Consider the following 23,065-nt stretch of genomic DNA (forward strand, 5'->3'; position numbering starts at 1 on the left):
GCAACTCTGTTTGAGATAACGATGGCCCCTCCTTCCCAGAGCTTGAAAGCAAGTCTGGTTTCTATTATCTTTTTCCCCCCACCCACTTATATCCTTCTAGCACTTTCCACTTCTGTTTTCCGTAAGGAATTCTAGCAAAATAAAAAATGACACAAAAATTAGAAATCATTTTCCTCACACCTGAAGTACTGGTGGGAGCTGGCTCTCTGACCTACAGAAGTTACAATCAAATCCTGTAGTTTTCAGCATCTGTACTTTACCTGAGCTCTTGCAGTGACCTTGTAAGCTTATTGTCTGCAACACCAAAGTGGGTAGCATGTGAAATTAATGCTAATATCAAGCTACGTAGCAGTTCCCACAAAGCATCCCTGCAGAGAGAATGCACAATAGCCTCTGAACCGCTCGGCTTGTTTAACGATGGGGATCTCAAAGCCATTCAAGAAAGCAGCCCATTTTTCAGAGAGCAGGACAGCCAGGGTGCTGTACTGACTGCTGTCCTGCCATCACAGCATGGTGCTTCATGCTCTGATAATGGAACTCACTATATGAGACAAAGCATTATTCTAATCATCAGGCCTGATAAGGTCCCAGAATTTCCCAATTGAAGATGACAGTATTTATAATCAAACAGATACCTAGGCATGCTTATTTCTACTGAGCTATTACCCACTGTATGATCAAAACTTAAAGTGTGAAGTAAAAGGTTCAAAACAGGTTGCCAAAGATACGCTCACAATTCCCCTTGAAAACAAAGCTAGGCACTGAAATAAAACAGACTCTAGACAGTTCCCATCACTCAGTCTTCATGTGAGCAAAAAGTCAGAGTTTGCATAAGGACTTAACTGGTGGCAATAGATAAATGCAAAGGGCACCTGGGGCTCAACTGCAATTCCAGCTACCGAGAATGCCTGCAGAGCTCTCAGCCAATAATGATGGATAATTAAATTAAGTAGCAAATAGGACTAGGCTAACCTCTAAAGGTTACAGGAATCCTTTCAGCTATCCAAGCTATTCAAAACCATACACATAAGCTACATAGAGACTTTTGATTTACAAACTGAAGCTCAGAGTGCTAGGCTGAGTGCTGAGGTCCCTTTCCAGAAGTTACACAAGCGGATTCTCCTAAAAACCCACTCACATTCTTAATAAAGCCTCAACATCACTGCATCTTGTGCTTAAAGAAAGAATAGACGTTTGTTCCATTTCCACAGGACAGTGGCAGGGAACTGAAAATATAACGGCCATTATGGGGTTTTATACATGGCTGGCTTTTGTCCTAATAACGTCTGCACAATGTAAGGGAAGGATCGTGCATGAGGACAGGAACAACCACAAAATCTGAAAGAAGTTCACTTTCTGTCCACGGACACTTCTGGTGTGGGATACGATGCAGATAAAACACGGAAACTTCAGACTCCAGCTACTTCTATTAAACAAATTTCTAAGTATTATTTGTTTCTTCCCACCATACACACAGAGATATATGCATACATATACACACATACGTACATATAAGCAAGTCTGTTACGACAGGCTTCATCCAACCTAACTTCAGCTACTTCAGGTGTCGTTGTCTAGCACAAGCACAGGTGACTGGAGGAAGATCAGCCTGTCCCACGGGCAACACAGCCCCACCTAAGAGGTGTCACTGCTATGAGCAATAGAAGAGTGCCATCCTTCTCCTCTGACTACCAAGGGAGCCAAGAGGCTGCTTTTATGTGCTCAAGTTAAGTGCGATGAATCTCAATCAAAAGCCTAAAGTTTTTATCTGCCTAAAGATGTAGACAGGCAGCTAACTGGGGTTTTCAAGACTACTCACATGCCTAACTTGCTCTGCTCCCACAGACTTCAGCCGCAACCAGGTCCCCAGGCTGCTCCACCAGCACTTCTGAAATTCCTCATAGGAGCCTAGCTGTACCACAAGATGCTGAAGTACCTTGAAAGCTGGCTCTTAACCTCTCTGCTTCTGCTCCTCCAGCTGTAAAACAGGTAAAATATACTTATTTTCTTCCACCCTTGGGTATCAGACCAGATGATCACAGCAGTCCCCTCTGGCCTTTGAATCTACAGGTTTATCTGAGACACTGTATCTGTGCCCAGTTTTAAAGTGCAACTCGAGCCCTTAAAAATTATCTACTGAAAAGGGAGATGCCATATAAACAAGTTTGCCTTTGCTGTGAACAACTCTTCCAAATAAAAGCCAATGCTAGAGAATAAAGCCAAGACAATAGCATAAAGATAGCACTGATTATTTTCCTAACTGGTTTAACACCACAGTCACCCAATGCCCTGGGAGAAGGGCTGCTAGAAATGGAATGAGGGGCACAAACTGAACCCTCATGCTGGCTTTTCCACCGACTCTGGGGGCCTGGAAAATACGATGTGCTTTTTATCACTACCTCTACACAAAAAACCTATGCAGCTAAAAGAATTTTGCAACAGTGCTAAACATCTTAAAGATTGGAAACTGAGGCACAAAATACAAAGTGACTTACCTGAGGCTATTTCACATAATTAGGTATAATATATGGTAACTTGAAAAAGAACAGTAACATTTCCAAGCTCTAGAGAATTCTGCATTTAAGAAAATGTTTGCAACCAGAGTAATGTATTTGTATCAATTTGAATCTAAACTTGTTTTCTTGAGGAAAAGTAACCAAGTTTTAACTTTGTTTGAAAATGCTGAAATACTATGTTTAAAAGATTATTTTAATCATCACTTCATATATCAGATTTTGAAAATACTGTTTTCTCTTCTTAAACGAAAAGTTTTATAGGAACATATTTCTCAAACCACTTCTACCTGTAACTAGCCTCTTCTGCTTATTTCCAGAGCTTTTTGTACTACCACAGGCTTCCAGGAATATCTTGAGGGAGCACCAAAATGCAGTGGCTTCCCCAGAAAGCTCCTCAATGGATCTGAGGTGCAAGCAGTTGACAAAAATATGCTCCTAAACTCATCTAAAAATAATTTTGTTCTAGCATATAAACAATTCTTTGAAATAGAAATATCAAGGTATAAAATAAACACAACACAGGCAAAAAAACTTTCCTCAGTCCAACAGCTTTAAAAAGTTGTATTTTAGAGAACTTTATCGCTATCTCCAAGAATCCATTTACCTGGGTATGTGGCCTTTTAAATAACTTTTCCTATAAGTGAAGCGCTTTTTCCTGCTCTCCACAGGATACCTCTTAATGGCCAACAGCTCTTTAAGAAGTGATTTGTTAGTAAGTTAATCTAATTAGTTTGCATTGAATAACTCAGCAACATTTATTAAACAATTCCAAAATTGTGGGCCAAATCGGGTTCGGAGCTGCAATCCTACAAAAACTTTTGATTTCACATTGAAAGTGATTTATAGGCAGTATTTAAAATCATTATTCAAAAGTCCTCCAAATTCAGACAGGAAATATTAAAATAGCCTGCAAAAATCAACTAAATATCAAGTTACCAAAAATTTTTCTTCTTTGCAAGCACTTACCATGAGCAACTGTTCAAGGGCAAACAGCAATACTGTGAAGTTTATTTGAATGGGCTCAAACTGGAGTGGCTTCCAATGTGTCAGGTGTAACTGGGTACAAATGGTGAAGCAACTAGGTGCTTCAGTGTAACCAACCCAGCACATCCCCTCCCCTCCCACATAACGTCATTAATAGAGGATATTCAATCACAACAGTCTTTCTTGCCTTTAGTACAAAATGAAGAACCATCAGATCCTGGCATTACTGCACATAAGCGTATCAGAGTGAGAAATGTAAAATCTGCATGTGGGAGTAACTGGTGTTAGAGGAGTAATACCTTGCACTGATACAGTGCCTTTCTTCTTCAGATTCTTCCTATGATTTCCTTAAAGGACTTCAAAAGCTATGGGTTTACTTTTGTAAGGGCCAAGCTCGTTTCCTGAATCTCCAGCTTGCAGGTACAGTTTACTGCAGGCCTGACTCAATGCCTGCAATTACCCACAGAATAGAGTTAAGTCATTTAATATTCACCTTCCTGAGACATGAGTAGTCAGAAGTCCAGACAAACAGCAACTGAGGCCATGCTTATTTGTGCCAGAAAACTGTGGCTATAAACACAAAGGCAGAGTCCTAATACAGGTTCAATACCACCTGAGCGACGGATACTTGTGCTGTACTTGCTCTTGCTTTATCTTCCTGCCACAAACCTCCTGTTCTCACCACCCGCGAGCAAGAGCCAGCAAGCTCCCACAGAGACCAAGCTCTCATGGAAGAGAGCTGCAGCTGATGCTGCTCTGGAAATCCAGACATGCTTTAACTGAATGGAGTTGCTTTAGGTATTTTTCTAGATTTCTGCCACACTTTAACACTTAAATAGAAAGGCCTGTCTTTTTTCCTCCCTTTCTGTTTGGATTAGCAAATCTATAGATGCTGTTTGGTAACGGTAACAACTGAGTGGAGGTTTTCTGGATCAACATTTTAGTTTGGCAAAGCTAATGTGGCAAACGGGTAGGAGTTGGTGACCTAACTCCGTCTGTAGACATACCTTCTGTGTCTTCATTCCTCCTTCCAGAAATGACAAATATCTCTAGTTAGTAACAAAGTGCACTGATAAATATAAGATTTTAAGACATTTCAACACTGCATAATGGTAAACTATACATGTGATTGGGAGTGAAAGGTTGGGAAGAGTTCCTTCCCTGCCTTCTACACCTACTCCAGGAAAGTGTTTTATTAGCATTCAAGGAAAACTGCTCAAGATTTTTTCTTTCCATGATTTACCTTCATTCTACAAACAAAAATAAAGCTTGAGAACAGCCTGGCCCTTGTCAAGGCTCTGAGTGGAGCAGCTGGCCTGGAGAAGCAACACAGCTGAGCTCTGAACACCTCACTCAGTGAAACAAGAATTCTCTCCCCCTGGCAGAGTGCGTGTCACATCCCTCTCCAGCAGCCAGCCCACGTGGCTCTCCCTGTGGCTGTAAACTGAATCAGTCCTGTAACCCATGGGGTTGCAAACACTGAATGCTGAAACTCGAGTTAAACCAGCTCCCCTGAAAAGCCTAAGAGTTTCCAAATCAAACTGTCAGCTGCTAACAGAGCAGAAACCTTCCTCACATCACACACTGCTTGAAATAGAGAGGAGCTGATGAAGATAAACTACACAGACAGGGAGGCTGCATCCATTTTGCCCTGCAGTGCCAGGCTTTATGGTGCTTTCCTTATGGCATAAAGGGCATTTCAGAGGAGGCCTGGGAGAAGCAGCAGCAGTGCCAGCAATGCAGAAGCCATACATCAGTATCAGGCTACTCCAGCTGGAGGCCTGGGGCCAGGCTGAGCTGAGCCAAACCTGCAGGAGATGGTGCAGGGTCTGCACCCTTTCCCGCTGCAGAGGCCTCAGAAGCAGGGGATGTACCTGCTGCCTGTGACAGCCGTGCCCCTGGAGTGCCCTGTTCTGATGTTATCACATCACTTTGGAGAGGCTCAAACGAAGGACACCCTCAAACCAGCCTCTAGTCAAGAGGTAGGGTGAGTTAGGGACTCGCATGGGCTTGGTAACATCTTATGAATTAATTTCTTCCTGTTTCTCCATGAATGACTGGTACCCTAAACTATCTCCAAAACAACAAGTGCCAAAAATATGGAATTTATATTGATTTATATGAATGAATGCTGGTGCAGAAGAGCTTATGCCCAGATTGTTTTATTTAGTATGGATCTGAAACCTCTTGTACTAGAAACCATCTTGCTACTGATATCCAAGAACTGTTGTTGCCCTCATTATTTTCTGTAAAGCAAAAGTTATTCAGGATAAAAGGAAGGTATTTTCACCAAGTAGTTGTGTCCAAAGACCAAATACTGCAGTGCAGAACAGCAGCAATAACTCCCCTCTTAAAACATCCCCCCCCCCTTTTTTTTTTTTCTTCCTTTTCAACACAGTTGCTGAAAGCAAGTCTGTCCATCACCCTCCCCCAAAACTGAAATCTTACCAACAATCAGTTATACACACACAAAAAATGAAAAAAGAAGAAAAGGAAAGATGCATAGAAAGAGGTCCAAATACCTATGCCATGGTCAGGCTCCTACTGAAAACATTAGGCACTGCCACATTCAGAGGACTCAGATCCGGGATCTATGTAATTCACACTGTTAATTTCCACTACAGGTAGCTAATCTTCTGAAACGATCTTCAAAAGAAAGCAGTGCTCTTGGGCTTTTGGAATTATGTGCCACTGCTGAGTAAAGCAGAATAGCTTGTAATTTTCCATGCATATACTTTGATTTCAAAATCTGACATAGCAGATAAGCATTAGCTGAAATAACTGTAGAAACCATGCTTCTACTAAAGCATCTTTAATACAAATGAGGTATCATTAGCAGCAAGACACTTATTTTACTGCAATTGTTTAAGACTTAGCAATGATTATTGTTGGCACACATACTGAAGTAAAAATCCTTTGACACTGTTTTGGTTAATACATTTAAAATATTGTATTAATAGAATAATTAAAGACAGACAAAAATAAACAGAAAACAAAGCTTTAGAGAACCAAACTACATTACTCATACAGACAGCTCCTTCTACGTACACAGACCATTCTCAGAGTGGCGTACTGCCCTGGAAGGGCTTGTTGGCCTCACCCCAGTCAAATGGGGCAACAGAAGATGCCCAAGCAAGTTCTGCTGCCAGAAATAAGGAAAGCAACATAAGGAGCCTTCTGCAAGAAAAGCAAGCTTTAAGGAAGGAGCTGAAGAGGGGAGGGGGAAATAGGAGTACCGAGCAAACACAACAGCATGCAAGAAACATGTGAGGGCAGGAGATGAGTAGGGAGAATGTGGAGGAGTGATAAAAACATGGAGTGAAAAGAAAACAGAGATGCTGGCAGGGGTAGCTCAGCCTTGGCCAGGAGAGTAAAAAACGACGAGTCCTTACTGCAAGAAAGCAGGCACCAGTAACATGACTGGAGAAGATAATGCCATGGGCTTGAGGGTTAGAAGCAGAGGAGAGGTTAGCACTCATATCTCAGGTGTCCTAGATGACATGCTAGCTGAGATACTCAGTTGTTTAAATTTAACTAAAATTTCATTTCCGAGCAAAAGAAAAAAGGCACCAGAACGTGGGCAGATGCTATATGAACGTCTGTTGCAAATGCTGTGACCTTACAGTGCTCCACTAGAAAAAGGGTATCTAGATACCCAAAGACAGACTGCTAGGAGTTTAAAGATGAATTACAAAGTCAGGAAAAAAGTACTTAACTTCAATCCTCAATCTACTGCCAAACCCCCCCCCCCCCCAAAAAAAAAAAAAAAATCAGGCAGATTTCAGTATAAGATTCTCCTTCAAATGTAGAAATTTGAACACCTGCAAACAAGCCACAAGTGAAGCCCACCTCGCTTCTAAGTGATACTCTCATGGCAGTAAGTCAGTGCAAAATGTCTCCTGGTGCAGTCAAAAATATGGACTAGTTCTTGCTTGTCTGATTTTAAAAGTATGTTTTTCTCCTGAAGACTGCTGAAGCCGGTGCCTTTGACCTGCCACCATTACAGCATGGTCTGCACCAACATATGCTGCCACACAAAGACGTAGATTTGATGTCTGGTCCCAATCTCAGCCTTCCAGGACTAGCAGGGAGCTGCATGGAGACTGAGGCCAGGCGTGCAGCTCTCCACACGCAGCAAAGCACTTCAGATACAGAGTGACACCAGTCATTCATGCATGACCTCCTCTGCTGATCAAAGCACCGCACTGGCGGTGGGGACAGGGGTAATGCAACGCAAGCACAGCCAGGAGCTGTCTCATGAACTTCTCTCAGCTCCAGAAGTCACTTACTCCTTCAGCAGCAGCCTCACTTCAGTCCTACGCTGCAAAACCTCCAGCTTCGGGCCTGGTGTCTCTGACAACACTGTTTCAGCCTATAGTTTTATCAGGCATAAAAGGGAACCCATGGAAATGGATTCTGGCAATGCCAAAGTTTTATGTGCCATTTAGATGTTGTTTCTAAGCAAGCTGTCAGTAAGAAACAGTTCAAAATCCGACATATCACCTAAATAATAGGAAAAGGCATTCTGAATAATAGCACCAGGAAATCAAATAAAAAAATCACTTCTTGATTAATATCAGAAGGAAGCTGGAGGGGACAGTGATAATTAGCACTTGTAAACACTGGAGAAGTGGAAAGACAAAGCTTAACCAAAGGCAAAGTAGTGAGTTTTTGAAAAGGAAAATGTAGTCTTGTGTCATTAACCATTCAAGATCACTTCGCTTTCATCTGGCAAATACTAAGTATGAGCTCAGCTAGCTTGTAAAAACAGAAAGCAGCTTTGCAGGAAGAGACCTGGGCTCCTGGCGGACAGGCTGGCCGTGAGACAGCAGCACACCCTGGCAGCAACGGCATCCAACCTGGGCTGCCCGAGCAAGAGCACAGCCAGGAGGCCAAAGGAAAGGATCGTTCCTCCTTACCTGGCACTTCCAACACCACATCTGGAGTAAACTGGGCCCAATTTGGGCCCCCCTCAATATAAGACAGGCATTGGCATACTGGAGCACGTCCAGCAAAGGCCCCCACGTTGCTCGGGGCTGGAGCACGTACAGAAGAGTCAGGGAGCAGGGCCTGTTCAGCCTGGCGCAGGGATACGACAGGGGACCTTACTGCTGTCTGCAACCACCTCCCGGGGGCTGCGGAGCACACAGTCAGGCTACAAGGCACAGCAGAAAGATGAGACACAGCAGGGATGAGCTAGAACAGGGGGAATTTTGACTCAATGCAGGGAAGAAACTTTTACATTGAGAATTGTCAAACACAGAGACAGGGAACCAGAGGGGTTGTGGGATCTTCATCCTTGGAGATATTCAGACCTTGAATGGAACCTGCTCTAAATGCACTGGTTCCAAGCAGGGTTTGGACTAGAGATCTCAGGTCCCTTGCCACTTGAGTGATTCTCTTAACCTGTATTCTATATGAACCTTTATTAGCCTACAGTTAAGCAAGCACCTCTGTCCTTCTGTGACTATGTGGAGGACTTTAAAAGCATCTCCATTCTGCTGCAAAATAGAATATTTTTTAAAATTATTCTAAGATTAATAAAAATCAGTTTTGTCAGAAGAATTACATTTTCATTGAGCTGAAGAAAGGTTGAGAGAGAGGGAGGTAATTTCATCTTGTGCTTATAGCATTCAGCAAGGAAAAGAGACATGCTCCTACTGCAATCAATGGTATATGAGAAGTAACAGGGAAACTGTGTCAGCATCCCCAGCACCTGCCCCAACAGCAGGCTGTTCTGGGGAAAACAGGATCACGCATGTTGGTCAGAATGATGCCAATCAGTGCTGGAGAAACTGCTTATCCCATCAGTTTCCTTATTCAAGTATTAGTCAAATATTTCCTGAGCCATTCTAACCTGCTCCCAAGGCACAGGGCCTCCATTTACTCTTAGCGCATGTGCGCACACAGACAACATGCATGTTGTCCAGCTGCACCACGACCAGTGCCTGAGCTAGCAAGGCTGCATGAGCTGATGTAGGAATTGCAAAAGATAAATGCTTAGACTCTGAGCTCACCATCTATAACCTGGACCCCAGCTCAAATGCAGACCTCCAGCAAACACGAGAATTATTTACTGAATCTACTACACTTCCACAGTGCCAGCCACATACAATTTTTAACAGGAGACTCCAACCTCATCCAATTTATTGAATATACAAAGAAAGCATAAGCAGCATTAAATATAGCATTAGCTAAGTTTCAGTTGCTTGACTATAACTTCTGCAACCAAAATACATCTTTTAACACTGCATACATATGTATACAGATATGCACACATTTCCACATATATGCAACCATCCATACATATATTTTTATTTCACTGTTTAAATACATACATGTGCATACATATGTTTGTCTATACACACAAGATTTTAGAAAGAATTTAGTAGTCTTGACCCTCAAACCCTGTGACAATGACTAAAAGGAAAGCCTAGCCATTAAACTGACTTGCAGCCTTGGGGAAAGTCACTGTACCTCTCTGCTTATTTTAGATTGTTTCTATAAGGGTTATAACAATATCTATATAATAGGATAAAAAGCTCAAACCCAGGACTGAAAAAATGCACTAGATCATGTAAAGTATACAAAAAGAAGCAAAATGTATACTGAGGACAATTATTTTTCCTCCGTGCCTGACAAACACAAATGAGGAAAATCAAGTTAAGGCCATCACTTACACTGAAGGTAAGCCATTGGTGTTGACGAGACTTGAGAGGGAAGTTGTTCACACAGTTGTTTTGCATTTTCCAGGGGGTAGAATTTACATAAAAATTAAACTAACCCATGTACAATATTGAGCCATTTCAGAATTGCTAGTAATTTAATTGTTTAAATGGTTTATTATTGATATGGTTGTTGTGGATTTCTTCATTGTCAGGAAGGTAATCAGAGTAAGCACCAGAAACGCACACCCCACCCAAACCAATTATGCCATAAAACTGAATCTAATGAACATTTTCATATTTGTTTTATTTAAATTGGTTTATTTGCATGTTAATATAAACATGTGCAGCTAAATTCAGAAAGCAACTTGTATGCATAATTCTGCACAATTTACTGAGTCCATGCTGTGCAGTTGCTGATTTCTCACAGCATTTGCAGCAGATTGCTTACTCACTTTTATGGCTCAGCCAGCACAAGTTCCACCAGGCAAGGCCAGATCATCCCCTCCGAGTCCCAACGAACACCACCCCAGCAGAAATGCCAGCCGTAGTGTTACGAGACAAGGTGCCAAAGGCCAGGCAACTCTGCTTCTTACAAAACGCTATTCTCTATGAATACTCATTGATCAACTACAGTCTTTAAGACAGACTTGGATACCCATGAAATGAAGAAAGCATTTCCCTCCATCCTGGAGGAACATACCTGGAAGAACTGTCCCCTTGCCCCCCCAGCGACAATCTGTGGGTGGCTGGTGAGGCCAAGAACCACACATTTGGTTCTTCAAGAAATACCATCATTATTTTTGTTCCTTACCCCCTTAAACCATCCCACTCAAGGTAGAAAACACAAGTCTTTTCTCCTGTTTCTTCACTTCACATGACCCTAAGACTGAAATAGCTTATGAAGGTAACCCTTGATCAGAACATCCCCCTTCTACTGGGATTCACTAAACCCATTTTCAAAGCACAAAGAGCAGTACAGTATTTAGTAAAAATCACAGCACAGATTAGAATTGCCTAAGATTCCTTCCGGATAACAGAGATAAGCAATTAGAGAAGATGACAGAGATAACATTTTTGACAGCATCTTAGTCCACTACTGCCTACTCACATTGCAATTATGGAGCACTGTTAGTTTCTGAATTGCTGTAGACTTTCATTACAGTAATAATTAGGATGACAATCTTCAATTAGTATGTATCAAGATATGAATATGCAATGTATTGCACACAAGGTTATAAAGCTGGATTTCAAATCCAGCCTGTGTATCTGTGTGAAGTGTGGTTGCCCACTACACAAACTGTGCAGTTACAAGTACATGAGAATAAAGCTTCAGTCCACATCCAGCCTACTGGTATGAGTATCAAGGGCTGATTTCCATCTATAAATCCTTGAAACTGTGATGTGACAGACCACCTGCTTCCCAAGCCCCAGAGACATTACTGAGATCTTTGGCTCTAGTATAACCCTTACAAAAAGTATCTGCAGATGTATTGTCTTGAAGAGTATCTGCATCTCTCTTTTCCAATGCAAAGCAGCTGCCTTCTGATACCTTTGGGTTACACTGAGCCCATTCTGGAAAGGATTGAAGGCTTGAGGACACAGTAAGTTCATTTGGTATTGATGCTAGGAAGCACACAAAGATTGCTGAATGGTTACTCTTTAATACCTCAGAAAAATAAAAAAAGAAAAGCTATGGGTTAGATTTTCCCTGTTTAAATAAAATTAAACTAAAATAAAGCAAAACTCCAGTTCTTAGTGTCTCAGATTAACAGCCCTTCGGCTCCAAGAGTTCTTCAATCCAAACATTACGTGGCAAACCTCATAAAGTCCTGACTGATACTACGTATAGTCTCAGATAATATTCATAAAGCTCAGCAAAAGTATGCAATATTATCCCTTTTGTGTCTAGTCCACAGAGCATGAGACCCCAAATAGTGACTTTAAAGCTTTTCAGACAAGGAGCAAACCATCAGGTTCAGATGACCAAAAGTACTTGACCCTTTTACAATCTTGAACTTTTTCCAATCTGAAAAAATCAAAAGTAACTCCAAAACACTAAAATACTTTGTATAGTAGCTGTCAAGTCAAGAGGTGATTTATTCTATCCAAAGTAAATTTTGAATTGGTTGCACCACTGAAAATAAAGAAAAATTAATCGTACAGCACTGAATGCAAATTTATAACATCTCAGAGAAGTCTTTCAGTTGCCTCTTCAGCCCTCTTGCAGATAATTCATACTTTCCACTTTGAAAGTCATCAACATTCAGCAAGATGGACTACTACACATGAACATTTTCTCTATCAAACAAAACCACTTGTCATGTAACTGCCTATACATAAGCAACAATTTCCTATGTTAAGAAACTGAATTTTTAACTTAACACATCTTTTTTTTTTTGAAAGCACTGCTGGTCCCTAAAATGAGGGCAATGAAATCATCTGTTATCACTGTGTATTGTGTGGTCTTAGCCCTCCACATAGCAAAGGAGGCAAATGAGGTACCTACAGATTGCATCTAAGCTGCATAGCATGGCTGCTCAGCTGAGGAATTGGACAGGTAGGCAGGTTATTGGAGTGGCGAGCACTAGATTAGCCTCACTGCTATCCACAGTAAAACAGACTAGACAAGCTGGCTGCTGATTTATCAGCACTGAACCACCGCATGTACTCGAGCACATGAAAGAATAAATGAGCATGAGTTTAAAACAGTTCAAAAGACAAGGGAAAACTGACACTGCACTTACTAATGGGTATGATTTATTGAGCAGCATTCTTGAGGCTTTTTATCTTGACAGCAGAGTTTATTATACTCTCCTTTAGGAGGGAGAATATAGAATAGTTCATTTATTGCCTCTTACAGACACCTCAATATTTTAAAGCTTGATTCAGATACTTAGGGCAGTCCTAAACGCTGAATGACTTTTTCGTAACAGTGACAAACATTTTTATGTATGTAAATATACAAAACATACAATAATATAAACCTGGAAGTGTGGCATGGTGGTTTTAATGAGTTATAACATGAAATGCAAGTAGCATTTTAGGTTGTATCTTCAAAGATGCAACTATGCCTCCTACAGAAGTACTAAGCTACATTCAGTTAGCAAGCTCAGCTCTTGCTAACTCTGTGGATGAGAAAACCTGAAGTTCCCTTTGAACTCTTCTTGCAGACAAACCCGTATTTCCAGGTTGATTTTGCAGTCTGCTAAATTTTGAGATAGAGATAACAGTGTACCTTCACCATGTGACCTAGATGGCTTAAAACTAGCTCAAAAATGTCTGCTTGAATTGCAATATAAGCATATCCTTCAGCCCCTGTGTCAGAAATTTAACACTTATGTTTAAGCTAAATTATTAGGTATAATTTCCACCCACTTGGCCAGTGGAATGACTGAGTTTAGTGTACCCATCACTAACATTAGAGTGTATTACCAAACTCAGCAGAATGAACACATCTTTCTGCATATCAGAAATGGCAGAGGCTAAAAAAAATCAATTGCATAGTTTGTTCCAATTCATTTAGTCCAAGTTAAATATTTTCGCTTCCTGGCACAGAAACAGACCATCCTGTTTTATCAACAGGTAGAAGCAGGCAACAGCAAAATAACATTCCCTATGAAGACTTACTGAGGAGACCTAATTCAGTTGGAAATTAAGTCTAGTAGCAGCAGGATTACAGTGAAACTCATGCTCATCACATGGCCAAACACCCCAAATGGCATTCCAGTGGATCAAGATACTGTAAAGATGAAGTCTTAATGCAAATTATGCCCTAGCACTTCTGAACGGCTCAGACACCACACTGCCCATTCACCCTGCGCAGCAGTGGGTCCGCATACACACGGGGACCCCGCTGCCAGAGCTGCCAGCATTGCCATGCTGTTCTGCTTGGTAGCACGGGGACTCGCCAGTGTGGGTCAGCACCGGCTTAGGACCTCTGCACTGCCCATCCAGTGCAGCTGTCTGAAGATTTAGATTGCTACATGGAACTGGAAAAACATATCCATGTGGGCTCGATAAAATCCTTCCATGAGTTAGGTAATACCCAGGGGGCCAAATATTTGAAGCTATTTTGATAGTGTCTGTATGGAAGTTGCCTCCAGCTGAATGCTAGCTGAAACTTTATAGTTCAGCAAACAAGTAGTGAAGACTGTATTCAGCAATAATCCAAACTTCGTGATGCTGATTAACTTACAGGGACCCTGAAGCACAAAAAACTATTAAAGACTGCTTCTGATCTCACCAGCACTGTGGTAAATCTTCTGAGGTCAGAGCTGCTCTGTTATAAATCTTACTAGAATCAGACCCTAACTTCTAAACAGGGGCAAAAGAAATCAATGCCTGCAAAAGGCATCAATGAGACACAATCCCTTCCAAAACCAGGCTGGAAGTCTTCCCCTTTGGATTACTTAACTTTTACAACTTCACCTGAGACACTTACAGCAGCATAGACACAGCAAAAGAGAGCACAACCTAAGCCTTTATTATAGGCTGAAGTAGTAAATATAACGCCTTTCTCCCAGTGGTCAAAATATAAGGTGTCAAAGCCCCCAAATTAAAGCCTTCAGTCCTTAAGTGCCATCACCCCCTTTTAAGGAAGCCTGGAGTATTCCAGTAGGAACTCAGCAGGGTCCCGCTGGGTTCAGCCCAGAGTCGATGCTGCAGACCACCCTGGCTGCTCTCATTTGCTGCGGCCAAGGGCTGGCCAGACTCCATACCCGTGCAGCTGAAGCTGGCAGCAATTAACTGGGTGCCCCCCTGCTGCAGCCCAAGCTGTCAAAACACACCATCCTGCTCCACTTAGGACAGCAGAGCCTCAGCAGCAGCAGAGTCTAGAGAATAGAGGAATATACCCTGTTACCATGCCCAAGAGACCAGCCAGCACACCTCTAGAGAATCCATGCACTAGCATTATGATCAATAATCAACTATCATCAGCTGCTGCAGCTGTTTCATGCCTGGAAGCAGCACGTGGATGTCAGTGAGTGGGTAGTGCCAAGCCAAGAAGAAAGGCAATCTCCAACAGGTACGTTTCTTTTATCAGGGCTCTCTTTGATACTAAGGAGCAGGAGATAGCTGCTCCATCAGCAAGTCAGAGCAGAAAATAAGGCTTCAAACAGATGGTTTCAATTACAGCCTCAGCCTAGAATCTGAATGATGATTATGCAGCTGACATAATAGCAAGCTTTGTTAACACTTAATTGTTAAAGAACCTGCAAAGCCAGGATGGATTGCATGCCATAAGTAGCTACACAGAAGTGTTATTAACTGTCAGCAAAGTTGTCTAAGGTTAAAGCTACTAAATGAGGGTAAGGTTTTTGAGACAGCAATTGGGTAGCAAGTCAATTAATTCACAGCAGAAGATGTTTAAGGGAGTTGGCATGACTGTAATATGCAAGTAACTTGATTTCATGATCCAATCTCTACCCAAAATTTACAAGTGTACAATGCTGTATTAATGCCAGACAAATTTAGTATTTGTTATTTACTATTTAAACAACTATGCCTGTCAGTCACTAGGCTGAGTGCTCAATATTGTGTTTCAATATAGAAAGCATAAAATTATCTGAAGACAGCTTTTCATTCCACTCCAAATTCAGCTTATGCAAACTAGGATCTCATTCTCTCTCTGGTATCATGAGTCTTTTCTCTTACTCTGACTGGCAAAACTAGCTACCTGATTTTCCAGTTTCTTTGATATAGCTGTCGTTGCTAATAATAGCTGCAAAAGACAGACTATATGACATGTGAACATTAATCAAGGTTTTCCAAAGAGCTTACTACTCTTAATTGGGACCAACTAAGGTCCCTTACGGAGCCCATGAATGTTAAATCTTTCATATTTGTGTGAAGGACAGGTAAGAGGCCAGATTCCCAGAAGATCTCAACTTCACTTCCAATACTTATATAAAAACTTTTGCTACGGAAGACTTTCAATATTTAACCCATAAAAGCCTTTTGCCTTTAAAAAAAACTTCTGCAAGTGCACAAACTCAGGTTTCTCTCTTCTGCAGCACACACAGTCAAGGAGCACTTATGGTTGGAGAGATGTGAAGAATGAACAACGAGAGTGTAGGGTTTTAGAGATGTCAGTTATTTAAGACACCTAGAATAAAGTCTGCGAAAACAAGGGTAGCAGTATATCACATCTGATACATACTAAAGCAATACTGAGAAACAGCACATTCAAGCTGAGATAGCAAGCCTTTAACCTAGTTTCTCACTCAGATATGGAGACTTGCTATTCCTGCACGATATCACATCTTCTGTATTAGTAATAATAAAAGTAAAGAATGGAAGGAGTTTGCCTACTTAAAAGGAAAGAAAACAATTTTCTGCAGTTCCTCTGACCCTTTCAACCAGGAAAAAAAACGTGGAATGCAGATTTACCTTTTCCTTGCTGACTTCTACCATTATAAAATTCTCAGTTGCTTATAACTTGGTTAAAGACAGGCAAGTTGGACTCAAATTTCCCATTCTGTGTTCTTACTGCAGGCCTCTTTGTCTGGAAAATTTTTGTCACAATGTTTTGGACATTTCTGAAAATAAGGTTACCAAAAATACTAGTGACCGTTTTCTCCGGGAAGTCCTAGCTTCCCCTGGCCTTTGCAGCAGGGACTTGAAACTGAGAAGGGATTTCTGGGGTAAGTGTGTCAGATATAGCTTGTGTGACCACTGTGAAATCCCCTCCAAATTTGGCCTTTGGAAAGAAACAAAAATTTGCACATAAACTTCTGAATCTCTAATGCTTTCTGATAAGTTTACTGCATTTTCCCTCCATGTGTGATGTTCTCTAGCCCACAGCAGGACTCCTTCCTCTGTCCTCATGCCCTGTATGCAAACACACCAAACACATCAGGACTTGGCTCCATTTTTCAGCATCCTAACACCCACAGCATCTGTGTATAAGTTCTGTCACTGTATGCCACTGACAGTGGAGAACAAGCTCACTGAGGACTAAGTTCTAAGAGTGAAAAAAAGAAAGGCAAGACAAACTGGGCTGAATATGGCTCTACTGCAAACTAAGAGGGGGCTATAGGGAGGGAAGGAAGAGGATGCATGTACAAGCCATGCACTGCACCCAGCTCAGGCACCAGGACCATTAGCAGAGGTGCAACACCACAGGATGCTGAATGATTCTCCTTATACCTGGCTACTTCAGATGCCACCTTCTTAGGGCTACCCAGTTTCTTCCCTTGAAGTGGCCACTGCATCTGTCAATCACAATATTGTATCAATCTCAGACCACAGCACAGGGATTGTCCTGGGTCACTCTGCTTAGTGGAAAATTGCTCCAACAAGTGCCTGAAAACAGACACCCCAAACTAGTCACAAACCAACAGGGACAGAACACCACAAACTCATGTAACACACCTTGTACGTTATGGCAGGTTAAGGCACTACGTGGAAAGGGAGAAAATTAGAGAAAATCCAGTTTCTTACAGTGGAGTGCTAAAAATTATTCACTGTAAGAGTAAGAAGTCAGGTTTCCAGGGAACATCCTGGTATGTTCAGGACATGGGGTAAAGCAAGTTGCCTAGAGCTGTAACTCACAGAGCAGAAAGTCAACCAAATCACACTGAAACCTGCAGGGATTCTCCTCACCCACTTCAGTATGGCCAAAAGGGACCTGGTCCAGCTCACATTTTGATATTCTCCTTCACCTGTGTTCTACCATTTATAACACACAGTGTTTGTCAGAACCTGTGCTCAAACATCACCTAACAGCCCTGTGCATCGAGATCCTCCAGACAGCTCAGCCTCCCTGGGGAGCAGGAGACAGCTGAACCAGAGCAGTCTCAGCAAAGAACAGGGTGAAACTGCACTGCACTGGAAACAGTACCACCATGCCACTCCATCAGTAAATGCAAGTACAATGACCTTCTGAGTCTTGGGGCTTTAGCTGTAACAGTGGTTTTTTAGTTTTATCTCCTGAGATGCTCACTTGTGTGGTTAATGTTCAGACAAAGTGTTCGCTGATATTCAGCCATGAGGCAGCTGTTTAAGAGCATTCAATGACACTCTACAGCATTTCAATACATGACCTGAATAATATACTGAGAAAGAGGGATGGAATCTAGATACAAATATAATTACTAAAACTGATTCCCAGCAACTATGTCATTACCTTATGTTCAAGCCCATGCTCATTTAGACAGAAGAAAGGGAAAACACCCTGCACCAGCCAACCTAGATCACTAACGAAACTCCACCTCACCAAATCTTGACAAATTACTGCTGTTCTGGACCACACATTGGGGAATTTTAACATTCAAGCCATAAATGCTCCAAGCACTAAAGATCTCCATTTTCATAGGACCCAATGATCCACCCTCTTCCTCAGCCTGAGCATTGCCACTGACATGAGAATGAAGATGATTGTGTCTTGTTTTATACTGATACAACCCCAAACCAAGCCTTTTCTTACTTGGACTCAACTTATTTGCCTTTACCTTCATTTCTGAGGTGTAAATCATACTTGTTTGGGAATCGATCACAGAAAAATTTCTTGGTGGTTAGGACTTTGGTCACAAGAGTTAAAAGCTGAAATCTAAACACATCAAAATGGAGGGATGTTCAGTCATGAAAAGAATACAGCATGCAGGTCAATAACACGGGCAGAGAACCTTTACAGCAACTGGATCGATCCTCTGTATGCTAGGTTTGTTAATTCTTAGCTTTGCTTGGACTGATCAACACTGTATATAGATTAAGGCAAAGTAACATGGAACTGCAAAACACATGAAAGTCATGAGCAAAAACAAAATGTATGAACAGAAGTGTTAGATATTATTCAATAGTCCATTAATGGTACAAAGACAAAATAAGCACTAAGGAGTCATGCCTGTAATTAATGTTTTTTAAAAAGATTAGGGTCAAAATTAAATGAAAGGCCAGACATTTGATTCTTTCTGCAAGTTAAGAGAATTACATGCTACATAATGGAAGAATTCACTAACATAAAAAAGGGGGAATAATTACAGTCATTTTGGAAAAATGAAAAATCCAGGAAGAGAAATCTAGATTGTTTCTCCCAATTTTAAGCACCAAGTCCAGTTATTTTCAGTCTAGGTTAAGTTCAACCATTTATTTTCCATGTCTAAGCAGCTTTCTGTCTAGAAACAAAGCAAAGGAAAAAAGACAGTTTATATTTGTAAGCCATTTCTGCTTGAGAAATTACTACAAGCAGTCAGATCAGCACATGAACTTAATCTTAAACAAGGCTGAAGCTTTCCCCCCCCCCTTTACTCAGAAATAGCAGCCATTTCTATCCTGCTACAGAACGCAAGTTGCTCACTGCAATTTAAAGGTGTAGATGGTGCTTTTCCCTTCAAAGAGCACTGTACTGATTTCCCCTGCCAGATATGCATCAGGCAAATAGCAGGAGGACAGTGTGTGCTGAGAATTAGGACTGTAACATCAACATCCTATGATGCTTCCAGGCTGTATAAATAATCTCAAGAGACAAAGAGGAACAAAGACTGATCCACTCATATATACTATATTGATTCCTGTTGTCTGCACTGCAGTACGGAGTACACAAGGTGCTGATCATCTCTTGGAAGGTATTTTAGAGTCATCAGGAGTGACAGACCAGGCCCCAAAAAGCACTCAGGTGCATAACCTCTGCTGAGTCGTCCCCATTGGCACCCCAGTCAAAAAGGTTTGACCTTTGAAAACTCTGCTCAGCTGCCACCTCATTTGGGAAGCACCTATCAGTGAGTTTATACCAACTTTTGCAAGCATGCATTCAGAGCCCGAGAGCAGACACCAAGTCTCAGCCGGCATGCATTACGCACACGCCTGCCAACAACCAGAGCAGAGCACAGCGCTGGTTCCTGGGGCAGAGCTCACCAGGCGCTCACGCATCAGCTTCTTGCTCTGAGGCCACTCTCCAGGTGAAGGCTCCAACTACAAGCTGTTCTAGGTGAGTGCTGAGTGTTACTCACTTTTTAGCACTGTAACTTTTAAGTTAATATTCTTTAGGCTCAGATAAGGTGACTGAGTACCAAGTCTAATACTATAGAACCACTCTACTGCGTAAGAAGGCAGAAAGGGATTAGCCTGGGTTTCAGGTCATTTTCAAAAATACACAATATTCTGTGAGGTACAGCCCAAAACATAGGACTTTCCCCAATCTGCTTGGCTCTAAGCACTAGCAAAAACCATTATACTCCCTCTATTTGGTCCAATGAATGTTTACTCCACTAAAAACTGGAACAACTGGAACAAGAAGGACAGAAAAATTTCCCCAGCAGAACACTTCCCCCAGAGAGGCAGTTAGAGCACTAGCAGGGCGGGGGCAGAGCCATTCAGGCTCTCTGAGGAAAGGGGGAAGCAGCTTAGGTTCCTCTCTCCTGGTCCTCAGGTCTGAACAGTCTCCTGTGCTCAGTGAGAAAAGCTCAGCACCATTTCAGGTGAGGCATCAGGGCTAGGATAAGCTCCTGCCTGGGGCCCAGAGCAAGGCACAGTCTCCAAATGGTCCCCTGCACAGCATGCTGTCTCAGCCAAGCCATTTCCAGCTTTCACTGTGCCTGCAGCCACATAGTGCTGGGCACATCAATATCTACAGTCTCTGGTGAAGTTTCTCCTTCCTTGAATTTGGGATCCTGAGCAGAGGAATTTGTAGCACACAGGGAGAAATGCACAAACTCCATTACAGATCAAAAAACTGTACAGATTAGGAAGAGTCTGGCCTCTTCTACTGGCATCTTCACTAGTTCCACCCTCTTTTTCAGTGCATTATTTCTCTGAGCTACAGGGGAATCTGTGTGTACTACTCATACCTGATGTCTTACACTAATGGTATAGGCTCTTCTATAATGAGTATCTGCCCTGTCCCAAAAATAAATGCAAGTAATATCACATGCCATCCTAGGTAACAAGAATTAATAACTTGTTTCTTCAGACTCAAGTGCATCTCATACATGGGGGGATATTTGTAACCTGGCTTCTGATTATAACAGAAGGTAATAGGTCCGTTCCCAGGCCTTCCTCATATTTCAATGTCTTTTCTTGCCATTAGCTATTTACTCCACACTCACTGAATCATACACTGGATTTCATTATCAAAACCAATAACTGTTTTATTACAAACCAGACTAAGTTGCACTCTGCCTGAAAAAAACTGGCATTGTATTTCTCTTAATAAGTTTTAATTGGATTTTAGCTCTCTGCTTTTTATATTTCATCTTAGGCTTTACTGAGTTTAATTACAAATCCATAGCTATTTGTTATGTGGCTCTGGTTTGATATTTTGCAGTGACAATTACATTTTTATTCAAAGAAAAAATGTATTAGGAAAAAATAGCAAGAGACAGGCTCATTGTATGAGCTGATTAATTGAATTCCAGTTATGTGCATTTATGATGAATGATTGCATGCCAAAAAGTGACTTGAATATTAGATCAGAGTGCACTTATTCATTTTAATTGGTTTGCACAAAGTGCAAGCTACTGTAATGAAAGATCAGCTGTGAAAAATGCAATAGCAATTGAGGCAAATCAGTGAACTCATCAGGATGTCTGTTAAAACTGTTCACATTTCTTAAAAGCAAAAGGAAGAGAGAGGGCAGAGATGAAATGAATGGTAAAACAGTGGTATTCTCATTTAAGGAAAAGCAAGGATGAAACATCACTACTTGGTTCTCTTTTTTGAGAAGTGCAATTTAATTACTCATAACAACACTTATTAGCAAATAAGTTGTCATATGCTTTTGCAGAAAAAATAGAGACCATAGCTCTTTCCCATAAACATTTTTTGGAAATATGAAGATATACATAAAAATAATACACAAAAGTAGTAAAAGAAAAAACCAACCTTGTCCGTGCTCTCTTTCAGGAAAGGGGTATGGCTCTGACAAATGCATAACTGCTCCAAGGTCCTATTACTGCACTAAGGAAACACTGCCCTGGGACCCCACTCATCCCAACGCCCTAATTCCGCTCCTGTCATTGCCCAGATTCCCAGCCTGAACACAGCCAACAAAAAGTCACCTTTCCATAAAGGTGAGATACAATTTTGATCAGTACTGGGAAGTCAAAACTGTAAGTGTCATGTTTTTTTCATGTCAACACAAACTCATTTTTAACAATTTCAGTCACAGGAGCAAGGAGCTGACTTGTTCATTACATATTTGCCTTACAGTAGTACGGCATTTAGTCATACCTGCTGGGAGCTGCACCAACAATTCCAGGGTTTAACTATCACAAACAAAATGCTTAGGCTAATGAGTCACCTCTGCCACAGCTGCACCTTCTTCCCACAAATCCTCAGGAAGAGCAGGAGTCTGCTGCAGAAGAATCCAGATTCAGAACACATTTAAAGCAATAGCAAACAGCCTCACAGCAAACCTACCTATGTTCTTCCCCTGTGAAACCACAAAGGTTTTTTACCACACTTGAAGTTTTTGTTAAAAATAACTTGCAGCTATTCTAATTTGAAGCTCTGATGTGATGTTGTGCAACTGCAATTCAGCACCATCCCACAGCATAACTTAATGTGACACAGCACTGAGAAATATAACCTGACAAACTAGTGGCCATGATAAGTCTTGCTGGAGAAAGCTGATTTTACTATTTGCTTTCCTCATCAACCACCATTAAACATAGTTTGCCAAGTACTGAAACTATTTAGTCTCCACAGTTTTATCATGTCACATCAGATTGACTCGAAACTAGGCAAGCACAAACACTGGACCATGAACACACCAGACCGATGTTCTGACCCGAGACCTGGGGCAGAGTGGTGAAGAGTCCTATTTTTAGAGGCTAGAGCACTGCAGTGATGGAAAATTTTGCAGTTTGTTATCACCAAACCAATTCAACACAAACAAGCAAAAAATGCATTTCTTACTCAGCTCTGTACATCTGCTGGAGTAACAGAAAAGGAAATCCC

This window comes from Dromaius novaehollandiae, chromosome 15 (assembly GCF_036370855.1).
Source record: "Dromaius novaehollandiae isolate bDroNov1 chromosome 15, bDroNov1.hap1, whole genome shotgun sequence".
In the NCBI taxonomy this organism is placed as follows: domain Eukaryota; kingdom Metazoa; phylum Chordata; class Aves; order Casuariiformes; family Dromaiidae; genus Dromaius; species Dromaius novaehollandiae.